At 50.3% G+C, this 18,394-nt stretch overlaps 2 protein-coding genes across 6 annotated transcripts in view; one reads left to right on the top strand and one right to left on the bottom strand.

Annotated features, from left to right (window-relative positions):
* Nucleotides 1-1,607, bottom strand: part of CD276 (CD276 molecule) — a 96,349-nt gene extending 94,742 nt beyond the window's left edge. For 2 of the 5 annotated variants that reach the window (XM_084642315.1, XM_084642314.1), the window contains exon 1: nt 1,144-1,368. The gene's annotated coding sequence lies outside the window, so the exon portion shown is untranslated. Of the gene's footprint in view, nt 1-1,143; nt 1,369-1,546 lie in introns of those variants that run through there. The other 3 variants (XM_084642312.1, XM_084642313.1, XM_084642311.1) reach the window with 3 other exon arrangements.
* A 3,261-nt stretch (nt 1,608-4,868) lies between these two features.
* The window catches only part of NPTN (neuroplastin), a 139,596-nt gene continuing 126,070 nt past the window's right edge, over nt 4,869-18,394 (top strand). Inside the window, exon 1 of the mRNA XM_084641693.1 lies at nt 4,869-4,878. The gene's annotated coding sequence lies outside the window, so the exon portion shown is untranslated. The remainder of the gene's footprint in view (nt 4,879-18,394) is intronic.

Genomic DNA, 18,394 nt, shown 5'->3' on the forward strand with positions numbered 1-18,394 from the left:
GTTCTCATCCAGTTATGGCTGGAACATGTCCATTTTCCCAAACACTGGAGCCAGCTGGCATACTTATGGGCACCCATTGCCCAGTGGGAACTTCACACAGGGATTTATTTCTGGCTAAAAACACACAGAGCTCCCTGATGGAACTAGGTCTGGGGTCAAGAGCCCACCCTGTGCCTGCAACAATGCCCCTCAACCCACGCTGTGTGCCTGCAGTTTTATAAGCACCACCTTCCCAGCCTGACACCAAAGCTCTGCAATCAGCATTTTCCAGCACTATTGCCACATGCACCATGCTACTGACACAGCTACTTCCAGGAACAATAAGAGGGTGGGGGAGAGAACATGTGCCCACAGTGGTGGATAGCATAGTATCCTAACCAGGACACAGAGTCTCCCAAGCAGGTCTGGTTCCTGTCTAGATGAGGATTGTGAAGCGTGGCCCTCCCTTTCCCCAGGACACCCTAGGCAGAGAATCTTATATTGGTGTCTGGATCCCTCCCCATCCCTTCAAAGTCACTCAGAAAGCTCGCTCTGGCCAGCAACCCTCCTGCTCTAGGCGCGTGATAGAGAAACAGCAGCTAGCCAGCTTCTTCCCGCACTGAACGCCACAGTACTCTCTCCTGCCCCAGCGGGCCACGCCAAGCGGCCTCCAGTTCCGAAAGCCAGCGCGGGCCACGCCGGCTCTTTGCTCCCTCTTAAAATGTTCCTAATCCAGCAGGACGCTCCTAGGGATGTCTCGATCCCACAGCCAGGTAGAGCTCCTGGCGGTGCTAAGACTGAGCACACAGTGAACTTAATGAGTGATTTTTATGAGACACACACTGCAGCGTGTCTCTCGTAGATAGGCATCGATAAATATGTGGCAAGAAGGATATACACTATAAAGGGGTGCGTGGCTGTAGGGTGGGGGTAGCCAAAGCACCCAGGGGAGTTAGGCGGTGCGTACCTAACTCCCCTGGTGCTTTGGCTAACCCCACCCCGCCCGCAGGCATAGGGCAGCCCCCTCCTTGCAAACTCGCAGGGGAACTGCAAGCGACGGCGGCTGAACACCTCCACGGCCGGGCCCAGTTTCTCTCCCCGCAGCAGCTACGGGCTGCTCCCCGCCCAGCCCCTCATTCAAACAATGGCCCCGCGAGCACTCACCCAGCCTAGGCCGGCGGCGGCAGTACGCAGCGGAACCGGCCGGTTTCTTCCCCCGCCTGCTACGGGGGGCAGCGGCCAGGGCCCCGAGCCGGCCGGACAAGGCAGGCCTTGCAGCGAACTCCACGGGAGAAGCGGGCAGAGGCGGAGGATAGCGCGGCACCAGCTGGGAGCAGTGGGGGCCGCCTGTCTGAGCCGGGAGTGATCTCATCCCGGCCCCCAGGCTGCGGGAGAGCTACCCGATTGGCTAGGCCGGCTGCCCCCGGGAGGGGCCCGGATCCGGGCAGGCCTGGGGAGCTGCCGGGCAGGGTTGGGAGCGAGAGGTGGGGCTGCGGGCGGGTCTCGGGTTCTTGGCACGGAGAAAGTGGGGTGAGGAGCAGCCGGTGGACAGGCCAACTTAACTTACCCTATTTCGGAGAGACGGTGCCTGTGTTACAGCAAACCCTTCATCCTCGTACCCCAACCTCCCCTCCATTGCGTTCCAAGGGGCGTCAGGGGGGACACCTGTGCAAGAGGGGGAATGGTCATAGAATCATAGAATATCAGGGTTGGAAGGGACCTCAGGAGGTCATGTAGTCCAACCCCCTGCTCAAAGTAGGACCAACACCAACTAAATCATCCCGCTATTGTGGGGAACTTTCCTAGCTTATACACTACCCTGGTGAAGAGGGCTAGCGAAAGGAGCTGAGTCCTCACTCCCTTTACCCAGAGGCCTGCCTGATCTTGAGGGCTCCCTTTCCATGCTCTGGTGTGGCACAGTCCTTGTAACCCCAACAAGGCTGGGCTCAGGATTTCTGGGGGCTTGACCCTCAACATTGTCATGATCACTTAGGGCAGGGGCTAGGGTGTCCCAATTCTGGATGCTTCCCTGACCCACTGATCATTACGAACAGTTTAAAGCAAATACAATTTATTAAACAGCAACTAATTACAAAAAATAAGTGGGGAAATGGGAAAGGTCAAAGGAAAACTCATCACCCCGCTCTGTGGGCACAGGGAACCACGAACAGCCATCGCTGACATGTCAGGGCAGTTCACAGTCTGTTCCTCATATTCCCAGGCCTCCTGCCCAGGCCCTGGCTGTGCTGCAGGGATGCCGCAGGTCGGACACTTGCTCTGGAGGTGGTAGGGCCCTTCTTTCCAGCGTCAGCCTCCCCCCCTTCTCTATCGGGGTTACATTCCCCCTCCAAGCCTGGCCTGCAAGGCATCTTTCTGCCTGGGGGTGTCTCCCTGCACTGGACCTGCTGCCCAGAGTCCCCCCTCGCTCTCCCCAGGTGCTCACCGCACCCAGCTCCAGACTGCTCCAGCCCCAGCACTGCTGCTGCTCTGCCTCCAGCCCCGTGGGCTGCTTCTGTGGCTCTGGTTGCTGCAGCTCTCCTCCCAGCGCAGGTCTGCTCCCTGGGCTGCTTCTCTGGCTTTTGTTGCTGTGGCTCTGCTCCCTTTGCTGCTTCTCTGATTCTCTCTGGCTGGCAAAGCCCTGCTTCCCAGCTTAACTCAGGCCCAAGCTTCACCATCATGGCTGTCACCCCCACCATCTCCTGTAACCTTGGACCTTCATTGTCCTGATCCTGAGATATGGCCTGACCAGACTGGGTCAAGAAAGAGGGACCCAGATAACATTGGCATCTCCACTGGCTCTGGCTAAATCCCAAATACCATCTGGTACGTGAGACTTTGTCCCACACACCATATGTGTTCTTTTTCTTCCCCACCTTATTTCTTCCCTCTCCCTTTCCCTCCTGTCTAATAAGAGTCTTGCTCAGCTGGCCAAGACTGTGTATTTTGCAACTCTGCTGTAAGCCTGTGAGCAGAAAGAAAAGGAGTACTTGTGGCACCTTAGAGACTAACCAATTTATTTGAGCATAAGCTGTAGCTCACGAAAGCTTTTGCTCAAATAAATTGGTTAGTCTCTAAGGTGCCACAAGTACTCCTTTTCTTTTTGTGAATACAGACTAACACGGCTGTTACTCTGAAACCTGTGAGCAGAAAGGCAGCTAAAAGCAGTGCCCTGAACAGCCTGACATTGGTACAAGTTTGCCAGGTCTCAGAGTGGCTGATAAGGCCATGTGCTGGGCCTCTGTTTTTCCAGCAGTGAGGGTGCAAGTGAAAGTTGACACCAGAAACAGATTCTGCATTTTCTATCTTTGCTGTTCTTTTATCTCCTCTTTTGTGTGTGTTTGTCTTGTTTTGTCATCTAGGACACAGGATCGGACTTTAACAACACTAGTAACAATGACAGCTCCAGCCCATATCTACTAATGTCTTTGTTAGGACAGTTATTACCATCTTTTATACCATCTAATTCCATCACAGGGAAGGAGTTCATTCTAAAAACTCTCCCCAGTTACAACAACGAGGAGTCATTGTGGCACCTTAGAGACTAACACATTTATTTGGGCATAAGCTTTCGTGGGCTAAAACCCACTACACCAGATGCATGGAGTGAAAAATACAGTAAGCAGTATATATATTACAGCACATGAAAAGATGGGAGTTGCCTTACCAAGTGGGGGGGTCTCCATCTAAATTAGTGGGGCTTCAAAGCCACTTATATCTGGGAGGGGTACAATGTGGTGTTGGGGGGCCATTGTGGTACTGTGGCTAAATCACAGGACTGGGGCTTTCGGGTCCTGAGTGCTAAACATAGGTCTGCCCGTGTTTGATTGTATGGCCTTGGGCAAATTGCTTTTCCTTGAATCCTTTGTCTGTCTTGGCTAGTTAGATGGTAAACTCCTGGAGACAGTTCCTGCCCTTTACTGTGTCATTGCAATGCTTAGCACAATGGGGTCCTGATCTCAGGTCCTTTGGAGCATTTAGCAACCCCTGCAGAGCACAGTTTGAGCCTTAATCCTCCACCTCCAGGAGTTTGTATTTGCCAAATGCAAACCAAAAATCCCCCTCCACCTTTGTGACCTGTCAGGCTTTATCCTCCCCCAGCCCTACTTCCCTGGGAACACACCAACTGCAGCAAATACTCAAGCACTGGATGGATCTTAGCTCAACACTGTGACGTTCCAATTTTTAAAACATTGCTGAGGCCAGTGGGATTGGCTTGTTGCGAAGAGGGGGAGGATTGAGAACTACCCCCTCCCCTGCACATGCAGACAATGTGGTCCCTTTGAGCTGTGGCCAAAAACAGTCTGCCTCTGCACATACAGCCAGGACCACAACCCTCCACTCCCAGAAATGGCTGGGGTAGATAGGAAGCATGGACATATAATAGCATGGGGCAAGGGTGGCCAACCTGAACCTGAGAAGGATCCAGAATTTACCAATGTACATTGCCAAAGAGCCACAGTATTGCATCAGCAGCCCCACATCAGCTCTCCCCACCTGCTCCCAGCACCTCCCGCCTACCAGCAGCCCCACTGATCAGTGCCTCCTCCTCCCTCCTGATCAGCTGTCTCCTGGAGTGCAGGAGGCTCTGGGGGGGAGGGGGGAGGAGCGAGGGCATGGCAGGCTCAGGGGAGGGGCTGGGAAGGGGTGGAGTGAGAGCAGGGCCTGTGGCCGAGCTAGGGGTTGAGCAGTGAGCATTCCCCAGCACATTGGAAAGTTGGCACCTGTAGCTCCTGCCCTGGAATCGGTGCCTATACAAGGAGCAGCATATTAACTTCTGAAGAGCCACATGTGGCTCTGGAGCCACAGGTTGGCCACCGCTGGTGTCGGGGTTGGGGACAGAGAGAGATCCAATCAAACAGGGAAGGGAAGAGGAGAGGGAAACAGGAGAAAAGACCCGTGGTAAGAGAAGAGTAAGTGGGGTTTGCTGGTGGAGTTGGGGGCATTCTGTTGGGGGGAGGGGTGAACGACTCTGTGCATGTGATGTATTTGTGCCAGGAAGCTCTGCTCAGATGATGGCTATGTGATGTATTTTCTTAGAGGAGCTCATTTTCAGATGCATGCAAGTGTGCGTCAGATGTGTTTCCCCACAGGAAATGGCTTCTTGTTTTTAACCTGTTTTCCATCCTGGCTGACAGGCTGTATGGACGCATCAGTGTTGCCAGCTTTTGTGAACTGATCATGAGTTTCATGATGTTTTGTGTTTGTTCCTGAAGCCCCAGCTCCAGGGGTCAGGTGACTAAGTGAAAATCTTGGCTCACTGTTTTTTAAAAAAGGAAGTTTCTAGCCCTCATGATTGGGAAGAAAAGCTGAAATCAAAGAGCTCAAAAAGAATCTGACATTCTTTATTTTTATAATCTCAGGATTATCTGTTAGGGGGCTCACTCCGGATTTTTGAGTCCTTGGGCTTGACTTGCCCCAGGTCATGGCTCATATGAGTAGGGGGAAGGATAATCCTGCGAAAGTCTAGGACCGAGGCTTAGTCTGCATGGCACAGTTTTTGCCAGAATAGCTGTGTTGACGAGGAGTATGAAAAAGTCACACACATCCCAGTGGATGTAGCTATGCCATGCCAGCAATTCCCCTGCTGTAGGTGCAACTGTACTGACAGAAGAGTGCCTTTGGCGGCATAGCTAAGGTCATTCGGGAAGCAGGGTAGCTAAGCTGGCGGAATTCTTTTTGTGAGTATATGTTGTGTCTCCCCTAGGAAGCTTTGCTTGCATAACTGTACTGGGAAAGGTTTCAGAGTAATAGCCGTGTTAGTCTATTCGCAAAAAGAAAAGGAGTACTTTTGGCACCTTAGAGACTAACCAATTTATTTGATGCATCCGATGAAGTGAGCTGTAGCTCACAAAAGCTTATGCTCAAATAAATTGGTTAGTCTCTAAGGTGCCACAAGTACTCCTTTTCTTTTTGTGTATACTGGGAAAGGCTCTGTAGTGTAGACAAGCCCTAAGTCAGGAGTTCTCTTTGATGCTGGGCAAGTCAGCAGTGCAACTGGGTTTTTTGGGGTGCTCAACTTGAGATACCTGGAGCCTGATTTTCAGAGGTGCTGAATACTTGCCCCTGAGCTCAACTGGAGGGAAAAGCACTTCAGAAAAGCAGACACAAGCTGTCTCATGTTTACCACCCAACAACTGGGGCACCCAGAGTCACTTTAGGTGGTAAACTGTACCTCAGTTTCCCCCAAGGAAAAGCCTGGTTCTGAGACAAGCAGAATACTCATAAGCCCTGTTGATTTCAGAGAGAGTTGCAAACACTCAGCACCTTACAGGATCAGATCTTTTAAGTGATTTTAAAAGTGGCAGAATTTGATTGTAATCAGTAAATGTCTGTCACTGTCAGTTTCTCCCTCAATGCAAAAAACAATTGATATCCTGAGCCATCAAAAGGCCTGGAGAGGTTAAGTTACAAGCATTATTTATATTGCAGTAGTACCTAGGAGTTGCAGTCACAGACCAGAACCCCATTGTGCTAGGTGCTATACAAACAGAACAAAAACAATCCCTATCCACAAAGGGCTTACATGCAACATAGGGCACTTGTAGGCAATTGATGCTGGTTGTTTGTTTTTGTTTTGGGGGGGTGGGGTGGGAGAGGTTGGCTGTTCATTCCTTCTGGCAATCAGGTCTCTAAATATCAATATTATCAGATAGCATGGTTTTCATATAGGATTTCACTTGAGTCTGCCACAGATCCTGACAACTGCCCTCATTAGGCTCTGAGGAAGTAACAATCAGTATCTGAGCATTGTTGACTTTTTTCCCCAATCCAAACAACCATAAAACTCAAAAGAAATAATTGAAAATGAAGGCAGATTGAGGAATTGAAATTCAGTTTAAAGTTTAAATTAGACCCTCCTAAGTCTGCTTGGAATTAATAAAAGAGTTGCAGGGAAGGAATTTAAATACTGTATGTTCTTTGTCCAAATGATTATTTCTGGCTAATTTTTCCTTCTCAGAAAATGAACTATCCAAGGTATGTCTGTAAAAATGTGCTTAATAATGAAGCCATCGCCCCCTCCCCAAAAGGGGGGGGGGGAGAGGAAAAAGAGCAATCTGCAGTTTTAATTTTGCACTCATCTAATATTTGATCAAGGAGCCAAGTGAAAGCTGGAAGGGAAGTTTCCATTATCTTGGCAAGACCTTAGCATTCTGACAGGGCTTCAGAAGTGGCATAGAGATAGTGAGCAGAAAGCAAAGAGTAGGCTGAAGGTCAGCTTTCTGCTTCTCAGTTCTCCCAGTGTTTATCTGGGAGGTGCTAATGTTTGTTCTTTTTTTCATTCAACAGCTGGTTAGAACTATAGGCTTAGATCATTGGCAACCGTAGTGAGGTGAAGACTCACCAGCACAGCACCTCCTGCTGGTCATCTCAGGAATTAACTCTTCCAGCCCAGAGCACCCTCTGCAGGCCGGTGTCTCACCTGCCACTGGCCCCCAGTGCCCCTTTAGCTCAGGGTTCTGCCCCAGCAGTACCCCTACACTCTGGGTCTCCCCTCCCTGGGGAGCTTCCAACCCTCTAAATCCACCTTGCCTCAGTGGCTACTGCCAGTCATCATCTAGCCCCTGCTTACTGGGGCAGACTGCAATATAATGGCCACTCATCACTGGAAAAGGGTTAGGACCAACTGCCTCTGTCTATTCCCAGGCTGCTCCTCTGCAGCCCCAGTACCTTTCTGGGCCTTTACCAAGGCCTGCAGCCTGGGGGTTTACCAGGCTAGAGCTCCCCAGCTCCCTTTGCCCTTCCCCAGCACTGCTCCACTTAAGGAGCCTTGTTCCCAAACAGCTAGCCCTTCCTACTCCAATGCTAGAGTGAGATTCCTCCAGTTTCTGGCCCACAGCCCTCTTATAAAGGCCAGCTGTGGCCTGATTGGGGCATAGCCCCAGCTGTGGCTGCTTCCCCCAATCAGCTTAGTTGTTCCCAGCCACAGCCCTCTCCAAGGCTGCTTTTAACCCTTCAGGGCCAGAGCAGGGTAACCACCCTGCTACAGCAGCAAATCTGTGGATGTTTAGCATTTCACACTGTGGCCACTTGGGATTTCAGGGCAACAGCAGAGACAGAACCTCAGGCTCCAAAAGACACAGACATCTACCAAATAAGCTAAAGGAGAATCTCTGCTAGTTCCCATCCATATAGGGTTTACCACACATAGCTAAGTAGTTCTGATCTCATCCAATAGAGGGTAGTAGTGTGGATGGGCTAAATTCTAACTCAGGCAATGGCCGATTTCCATCTCCCTAAATCCCCTTATAGTTTTATCAGGAGAAATTCTTCTTCTCTCTTCCTTCAAAGGGTTGTATGTTTGTTTTTTCTGGCACACAATGGCAGCTGTGCTCCACCCAAGCAGTGACTGCATTCCATTGATGAGTAAGTGATCACTGACACTCTGTAAAGAGCTTTATAGAATCATAGAATATCAGGGTTGGAAGGGACCCCTGAAGGTCATCTAGTCCAACCCCCTGCTCGAAGCAGGACCAATTCCCAGTTAAATCATCCCAGCCAGGGCTTTGTCAAGCCTGACCTTAAAAACCTCTAAGGAAGGAGATTCTACCACCTCCCTAGGTAACGCATTCCAGTGTTTCACCACCCTCTTAGTGAAAAAGTTTTTCCTAATATCCAATCTAAACCTCCCCCACTGCAACTTGAGACCATTACTCCTCGTTCTGTCATCTGCTACCATTGAGAACAGTCTAGAGCCATCCTCTTTGGAACCCCCTTTCAGGTAGTTGAAAGCAGCTATCAAATCCCCCCTCATTCTTCTGCAGGCTAAACAATCCCAGCTCCCTCAGCCTCTCCTCATAACTCATGTGTTCCAGACCCCTAATCCTTTTTGTTGCCCTTCGCTGGACTCTCTCCAATTTATCCACATCCTTCTTGAAGTGTGGGGCCCAAAACTGGACACAGTACTCCAGATGAGGCCTCACCAATGTCGAATAGAGGGGAACGATCACGTCCCTCGATCTGCTTGCTATGCCCCTACTTATACATCCCAAAATGCCATTGGCCTTCTTGGCAACAAGGGCACACTGCTGACTCATATCCAGCTTCTCATCCACTGTCACCCCTAGGTCCTTTTCCGCAGAACTGCTGCCTAGCCATTCGGTCCCTAGTCTGTAGCTGTGCAATGGGTTCTTCCGTCCTAAGTGCAGGACCCTGCACTTATCCTTATTGAACCTCATCAGATTTCTTTTGGCCCAATCCTCCAATTTGTCTAGGTCCTTCTGTATCCTATCCCTCCCCTCCAGCGTATCTACCACTCCTCCCAGTTTAGTATCATCCGCAAATTTGCTGAGAGTGCAATCCACACCATCCTCCAGATCATTTATGAAGATATTGAACAAAACCGGCCTCAGGACCGACCCTTGGGGCACTCCACTTGATACCGGCTGCCAACTAGACATGGAGCCATTGATCACTACCCGTTGAGCCCGACAATCTAGCCAGCTTTCTACCCACCTTATGATCATTTGAGATGAAAAATGATCTCTACATGGGAAGTTATAGCCCCAGATCCTCAGCTGTGGCCAAGGAGCTCACAGAAAGTGGCTCGATAGTATTCATCACTGTCATGAATAGAGGGGGAACCTTTATGTATCCTTGGCAGCTGAACTGGATTGCCTTACCTGTAAAGGGTTAAGCACTTCAAATAACCTAGTTGGAACCTGACCAGAAGGACTAATGAGAAAAAAAGATCCTTCCCCACCAGATTTGAAAGTATTTGTTGGTTGTTGTGTGGGTTGTTCCCTCTCTGGATGGAGGGAGAAGCCAAGTAGGTACAATATCTCCTGAAAATATACCTAGAATAATCCATCTAAAACCACAGAAACTGTGAGTAGGGCAAGGAAATGCATTAGATTATCTTTTGTTTTGGCTTGTGAATTTTCCTATCCTACAGAGGTAGTTTCATTCCTGTTTTTGTAACTGTGAAGCTGAGCCTAGGGGGGAATAGTCTGTGTTTTAAAATCTTTTTATTACCCTGTAAAGTTACCTTCCATCCTGATTTTGTGATTAGTTTCCTTTTTTCTTTATAAATAAAGTTCTTCTTTTAAGAACCTGATTGATTTCAGTGTCCTGAAGACAAAGGCTCTGGTCTGTGCTCACATTGCTAAGGCAACTGCTTGGTAGTTTATTCTCAAGCCTCCCCAGGAAAGGGGGTGAAGGGCCTTGGGATATTTTGGGGGAGAGGGATTCCAAGTGACCCTTCCCTGTAAATCACTTGGTGGTGGCAGCAATATTAGGCTAAGGAATTAGTGCCTTAGAGAAGTTTTAACCTAAACTGGTAAAATATAAGCTTAGGGGGTCTTTCGTATGTGTCCCCACATCTGTACCCCAGAGTGGTGGGGGAAACCCTGACAATCACCATATATTTTTGACAGGTTTCTATGCCCTATTTAGGGCTTATGTCCTGCTCTCCATTCCTGCATCTGATTGGTCTGACCCAAAGGTGGAGATAATTAGCCTGAGGGATTGTGAGCCTTGGAACTCACTCTTTCCCTAGGAACAGTCACAAGGGTAAGATCTCTCACTCTGACTTAACCATGTGCTGCCTATCTTTGCCCTTTGCAAAGGGCTTTCTTTTCCCTTTTTCTGCCATGTTCTCTTTTAATCTTTCTTTTTAAATGCTCTTTTCTTAACCTAATTTTATATTTAATATTTTAAATGCTTTTCTATTAACCTACCTTTATATTTTTACCATGTGCTTACTAAACAGTCTTCACTTTATAAAATTCCCTTTTTTCTGCTATGTGCTCTTTTTTAGCAAGCTTTATATTAAACCTTTTACATTTTAATTTTTTTATTCTTTAATAACATGCCAAACTAGTCCTTTAAAATCATCTCTCCTTACTAAACATAAGGAGTCTTTTTTCTGTTTAATAACCTCTTTCCTCTAAACCTAACTAAAGCTTTCTTTTTTAAAATCTTTAAGCTCTCACTGCATTCTTTCAATCTTTTTCTCTAAAGAATCAACCAAACATATCAAAGCACAAGCACACAACAATCCCACTATTCAAACATAAAAAATAACAAAAAAAATTCAAAATGGCCAATGGCACCACACCTCAACACCAATGGAAACAGGAATGGAGGGTGGGACATAAGCCCTAAATAGACTGATTAATTCTATCAAGTCATGTACTACTGACAGTGCATCTCAAGGGGGTTTCAAGTTGCCTTTGGGCTTCCCTGTTCTTGGGTCAACTGATCCCCTGACATACATCAGAGCTACTAGAAGGACACCAACCCTTTCCCATGGTTCCACCCTCTCTGCCAGCTACAGGGAGGAGGGGTGCTCCAGAAGCAGTGATGCCTACTCTAGATCACCCACAGAGCCTGTAGCAAAGCAGTCTGCCCCTTTAAAGGCCTGCAGAGCAAGGAGCAGCATGCCCTGGCCTAAGGAGAAGCTCAGCAGGTAGATACTGGGAATCAGCAGCTCCAGCTAAGTGGCAGCTAATGATTGACCCTGAGTACCAGCTGGAAGATGTAAGAGCAGAGCTGGGTTCTATCTTATAACAGAGACAAACACTTCCTGAGCAGCAGCAGAAGATAATGATGACAATGAACTGATGACTGCAACAAGGTATGTAGGCTGGCTGGCCCATGCTGCCCTGCTACAGGCCCCCTACAGATTTGTTTCTCTGCAGGCAAGTGTAGCCGGACTCTCTGTCTGACCCCCTGTAATGGCTTTCTCTGTCACCATTCCCAGATCTTCCTCTTGGAGATCCACTCTGTCTCCAACTGTTACCTTGACCAACCCCTGTAGGCTCCACCCCTTTGGTGATGTCACCAGCCTCAGAAATTCCTTCACAGGCTGGCTTTACAACAATGTGGAACAAAGCAACTGCAGCCCAGGGGCTGGGCTATCTTTACTGAGCAGCAAGGGATTGCTCCACTCACTGATTGCCCCAAGTCCAGTCCCAGAACCTGGCCTAGGACAAGAAAAATAATATGCAGAGGGTGAGGAGCATGGGGGGCACCAGAATGAGTTAGCAAAGCTAACACTAGGTCTGTGGAGAGCAAAGGAATGAGGAAAGGCAGGAAGCATATTCTTCTGGCTGCTTCAAATGGCAGGCTGAGCATCAAGCCCTTGCCAGGAGTGGATCCATGCCAGCCATATGCCTGCAACGCTGAATTGTTGCCGACTTCAAGCTCCGTAGCCTTTTTGATAGGCTGTGTCAGAGATATCATAAATCCTACTCGCCCACGAGGCACAGAGATAAAACCCTTCGGATGTGCACTGGAGATGGGTCTGGGCTGAGGGGTGAGCCACTATGATGTTCTCTTGCTGTTATCTAGATCGGTGATCTGCTAGGTCGCTCCAATCCCCGACGCTGGGAGCCAGCCTCTAGCATTGGATTGTGCAAGCAAATGACACTAGCCAATATCTCCGGTCCCAGACGCAACTCTAGGAACCTGTCTTGCAGTGTCCAGTTATGCACGATGGACACTGCAACCTTATATGAGTTCATCAATTTAACAATGAAACTGATATGTACCAGGCTTGTTATCTCAAGGGGAGTTTCTGATACACTTCAAACCAAATACACTGCTTCAGGTAGAATAAACAAACAAAATGTATTTACTACAAAAGATAGATTTTAAGTGATTATAAGTCAAAGCACAACAAGTCAGATTTGGTCAAATGAAATAAAAGCAAAACGCATTCTAAGCTGATCTTAACACTTTCAGTACAGTTACAAACTTAGATGCTTCTCACCACAGGCTGGCCAGTTGCTCTTCAGCCAGGCTCTCCCCTTTGATCAGTGCTTCAGTCGCTTGGTGGTGATGTCAGTAGATAGAGGTGGAAAAGAAAGGAAGAGCATGGCAAACATCTCTCCCTTTTATCATGTTCTTTCTTCCCTCTTGGCTTTGACCCGCCCTTCAGAGTCAGGTGAGCATTACCTCATTGTAGTCCCCAACTGACCAAGGGAAGGGGGGTTATTCACTCAAGAGTCTAATAGATCCTTTCTTGCTGCCTAGGCCAACGTCCTTTGTTCCTCTGAGGCTGGGCTGGGTTTGTCCTATACATGCCCTGTTGAGGTGTGAACTGCCCCTCTGTTCCTGGAGAGTTTTGCCTGGGCTTGTTTTAAGCCATGAGGACACATTTTTAGCCTCATAACTATATACATGAAATTAGAACCTATAACATTACTATAACAACAATGTTCAGTGCCTCATGAGCCTTCCAAAGACACCCGACATAACAAACTTTGCACTGGATACCACACAAACATATTATAAGGATGAGGGGTTCAGGGTATTCCCCGAGGTACAAGGCGACACACCTGCTCCCTTAGTCAGTGACTAATCCTCTTGCAGTAAACTATCTCAAAGGAAGTTTGTGTTATAGTTCTCTTGGCATCCAACCATTAAGGCCATGAGGCAGTGTGCCTCAATTTCCCCCCTCACCCAGCAAACCAGGTTTGTTATGGTTTCTCCACTGTGGTAAGCTTTAAGTCTGTTTACAGGTATTCATTGAAAAGTAGCTGTCAAGGTTCCTTCCCCACTCTTAACTTTAGGGTACAGATGTGGGGACCTGCATGAAAGCCTCCTAAGCTTACTTTTACCAGCTTAGGTTAAAACTTCCCCAAGGTACAAACTATTTTACCCTTTGCCCTTGGACTTCCACTGCCACCACCAAAAGTTAATCTGGGTTTATTTTTATTAGGAAAGCGTCGTTTGGAAACGTCTTTCCCCCCAAAATCCTCCCAACCCTTGCACCCCACTTCCTGGGAAAGGTTTGGTAAAAATCCTCACCAATTTGCATAGGTGACCACAGACCCAAACCCTTGGATCTTAAGAACAATGAAAAAGCATTCAGTTCTTGAAAAGGAACATTTTAATAGAAGAAACAGTAAAAAGAATCACCTCTGTAAAATCAGGATGGTAAATACCTTACAGGGTAATTATATTCAAAACATAGAGAATCCCTCTAGGCAAAACCTTAAGTTACAAAAAAGACACACAGACAGGAATATTCATTGTATTCAGCACAGCTATTTTCTCAGCCATTTAAAGAAATCATAATCTAACGCATACCTAGCTAGATTACTTACTAAATTCTAAGACTCCATTCCTGTTCTGTCCCCAGCAAAAACATCACACAGACAGACTCAGACCCTTTGTTTTTCTCCCTCCTGCCAGCTTTTGAAAGTATCTTGTCTCCTCATTGGTCATTTTGGTCAGGTGCCAGCGAGGTTACCTTTAGCTTCTTAACCCTTTACAGGTGAAAGGATTTTTCCTCTGGCCAGGAGGGATTTTCAAGGTGATTACCCTTCCCTTTATATTTATGACAGTAGCATTATCATAAGGTTTGACATCTGTGTCAAAATTCTTATCCCCAAAACTTAACATTAATACCAAATTTTTTATCACAAATGGGTGTTGTGATACAGCGTGGCCAGGGGGCAGCAGGAGAGTGGGTTTTTTTTTGAAGCAAAAAAGGTGTTTTTATTTGCATAACACACTTACAAAACAAAACAGCAGCATATGCAATGTGTAACACAGCAACCAATCACAACCGTTTTCTCATTAGCTTCAAGTGTTCAAGCTTGCCTGGGACCAGAGCGGGGGGCTTCCTCGACTCTCGTAGTCTTCCACCCTTCCGAGTTACCTGATGGCGCAGAGTGAGGGGGCTTTATCGACTCTCGTGGTCTTCCACCCCCTCGAGTTACCTGGCACCATGCCCGAGTGTCACCAACAATTCTCTCCTCTGAAAGCACCCAACAAGAGGGGCAGGCTGGGGGGTGGACAATCCGGGGGGGGACATGTGCACCCACGTGTGAAAAGACCCCTCTAAGGTGGTGGTGTCCGCAGCTACAATGGCTGGGGCTGGGGTCCCTTACTCTCTCCCCCAATCAAAGGGTCAGACAAAGGGACCCGGACGGGGACACCGAGCAGAGAACCCCGGACAGTGCCCACTGCTCCTCAGAAGCATCAAGGGAGTCGGTGGACGCCGCCCAGAGGAACTCCGCCCGGATATGTGAACGGACCGAGGATCGGAAAACGGCCCCACAGTCACAGGAAACTCCATCGGCCAACTTCCTCTCTCTGGTTTTATAGATGGCCGTGTTAGCCAGGGCCAGGAGAAGGTTAACTAGGAGATCCCGCGACTTTGTGAGGCCATGGATGGGGAGTGCATAAATAAAAAGGTGAAGGGGAAAATGCAACCAAAAATGTAATAGAAGATTTGTGAGGAGCTGGAACAGGGGCTGCAGCCTGGCGCACTCCAAATATACATGCACCAGGGTTTCCCTCACACCACAAAAGGGACAAGAATCTGGGATGGGGGTGAACCGCGCCAAGTACATGCCCATGCTCACAGCTCCGTGAAGGAGCCGCCAACTGATGTCCCCGACGGGCCTCGGAACCAAGATGGAATATAGGCTGGCCCACTGGGGCTGCTCACCCTCCAAAGGTGGCAGAAGGTCTCGCCACTTTGTGTTAGGGTGGGACACTAGGGTGAGGGCGAGAAAAGTGTGGAGCATGAGTGTGTATAGATGTTTCCTTGTAGCGGTTTGGAAGCGTACCGGCTGCAGTTCATGCAGCTGGCTCGCAGTGAAGGGGTAAGGGGGTCGATTGGGTCTGCGGGGCAGGGGTCCAATTAAAAGGTCCGGCGGGGCTGGGGTAGAGGGTGGGCGGGGCGTGCCCTCGAGCAGGACCCGGTTGAGGTAAGCTCGAGCAGCGGGCAGCAAAGCGGCCTTAACCTCCTGAAGTATGCGCCGGCGGGTGCGAGGTCTGGAGAGCCCCATGCGCCGAGCGAGCGTCAGGGGATCCAGCCAGTCTCCCCGGTCATAGTCCAGGAGGTCTCCAACTCCCGTGACTTCTGCCAGGATCAACCTCTGGCGCACCGAGCGGGACTCCGCCACCTGCACACAGAGCTGGGGGTTGTGTAGCAGGGGCTCCACGAGGAGATCTACCCTCTCGGTAGGCGCCACAGACCTGGTCATTAAAAACAGTTTCCAAGTCCGGAGGAGGTCCTGGTAGAAGACCGGCAGCCTGGAGAGGTCTCGCGGAAGACCTCCCAGATGGAGATAAAAGAGCTGCCGGTCATATCGGAGCCCTCGGATGCGGCGCAGGATGGCATGCGCCAGTGTGCTCCACGCCGAACTGCCTGCACCATAGAGGAGCCTCTGTAGGGCCTGGAGGCGGAAGACGTGGACCTGAGTGTGCAGACACTTCAGGCCCTGTCCTCCTTCCTTCAGGGGTAGATGAAGAACCCCTACAGGGGCCCAGTGCGTTCCTGACCAAAAGCACCCCAGAATCGATGTCCAGAGGTTGGTCAGGAAACCCGGGGCCGGGACCAAGGTGTTGAGATGGTACCAGAGCATGGACAGGACTAGTTGATTAAGCACCAGCGCTCTCCCTCGGAGGGAGAGACATCGGAGTAGTCCCGTCCATTTCCGGAGCCACTCTATCACCCCGCCCTCTAAATTTTCCCAGTTTTCCAGCGGAGAGGGATGCATGGCAGAAAGGTAAACGCCGAGGTAGAGCAGCGGATCCGCGCTCCACCGGATGGTCTGAAGCGCGGGTGGGAGGGAGCTCACCTGCCGCCAGTCTCCTACCGCCAAGCCAGAGCTCTTGACCCAGTTGACCTGGGCGGAGGAGGCTGCCGAATAGATGGCCTGGCAAGCCTCCACCCGCGCCAAGTCATCAGGGTCCTGGACTACGAGGAGCACGTCATCACCGTACGCCGACAGGACCAGCCGCAGCTCCGGCTCCTGCAGCACCAACCCTGTCAACCTCCTGCGGAGGAGACAGAGGAAGGTCTCAGTTGCCAGAGCATATAGCTGGCCCGAGAGGGGGCACCCCTGCCACACTCCTCACCCAAAGCTGACCGGTTCAGACAGAGTCCAGTTGAGCTTAACCAGACACTTTGCGGAAGTGTACAGCACCTAGAGAAAATCCACAAACTGGGGTCTGAAGCCAAACGCCTGCAGAGTGCTCAGGAGGTACCCGTGGTCCACCCTATTGAACGCCTTCTCCTGATCTAGGGACAGGAGGGCGAACGACAGACTGTCCCTATGCTTGAGTTCCAAAAGGTCCCGAACCAGAAATAGGTTATCAAAGATACTGCGGTCCGGGATGGTGTATGTCTGGTCTCAGTGGATCACGTCCACCAGCACAGACCCTAGCCGCAGCGAGATTGCTTTCGCTATGATTTTGTAGTCCGTGCTGAGGAGCAAGACGGGACGCCAGTTTTGTAAATTGCGGAGGTCCTCCTTCTTCGGTAATAAGGCGAGCATAGCTCGCCTGCACAAAAGAGGGAGGACCTCGCTCTGCAGAGACTCGGCCCAGACGGTGACTAGGTCTGGGCCGAGGACATCCCAAAACACGTGGTAGAACTCCACGGTCAGCTCGTCCATACCCGGAGACTTATTAGTGGGCACACGACGGAGGGCTTCCGAGAACTCAGCCAGAGTGAGAGGCAATTCTAGTCGGTCTCGGTCGCTCCCACTGACCGTGGGGAGTTCCTCCCAGAGCACTCTGCAAGCGCTAGGGTTGGTCGGATCCGGGGAGAAAAGACTTGCGTAGAAGGCTCGGGCCCTCCCGCACATCTCCACCGGTTCCGTGAGGGGGGTGCCATCTTCTGCCAGGAGGCAGGTGACGTGTTTCTTGGTCCCCCTCCTTTTTCTCCAGGGCATAGAAGAAGCGGGAGCCACGCTCCATCTCCTAAAGGAGGCGGATGCAGGATCGAACAAAGGCGCCCCAGGCCCGATGGTTCTCGAGGGCCCGGAGCTCCTCCTGCTTCTCCAGGCATGTTCCGCAGAGGAGCGGGTCCTCGGGACTGGCGGCCGGACACCTCTCCAGCTATAAGAGCTCCCGTTCCAAATGCTCTATTGCCTCATTTCTCTGTTGGCTGGTGCCTCGGGTGTAGTCGCGGCAGAAAAGCCGGGCACACACCTTCCCCAGGTCCCACCATCACCGCGCCGAGGGAAAGTCATGCCGCTGCCCTCACTCGGGCAGCCAGAATTCCCAGAAGGACGTCACGAAGCCCTCATCCTCCAACAGGCTGTTGTTAAAATGCCAATAGGTTGGCCCCGGCCTCTCCGCACAGAGGGAGGCTGTCACGGTGGCTAGGTGATGGTTTGAAAATGGGGCTGGCCGAATGCTGGAGGAGTGAGCTTGTGAGAGATGGAAGCATGATAAATAAATGCACGACCAATGGGCCTCCACCCGGACAAAGGTGAATGTGGAAGTGTCATCCGTGTGGTGGTCACGCCAGATGTCCACTAGGGGGTGATGTTCGACTATCTCCCGGAGGGTGTTCGCGGCGGCCGGGCTCTGCTCAGTCCCCGAGTGGTCTCGCTCCTCGAGGGTGGTATTAAAATCCCCTCCCAGGACCAGGCACTCGTGAGAATTTAAGGTGCCGAGGAAGGCGGACGCCTGCTGACAGAATTGCAGCCGCTCCAGTCCCGAT

This window comes from Lepidochelys olivacea (genome assembly GCF_965140295.1).
Source record: "Lepidochelys olivacea isolate rLepOli2 genome assembly, chromosome: 10".
NCBI classification, from domain to species: domain Eukaryota; kingdom Metazoa; phylum Chordata; order Testudines; family Cheloniidae; genus Lepidochelys; species Lepidochelys olivacea.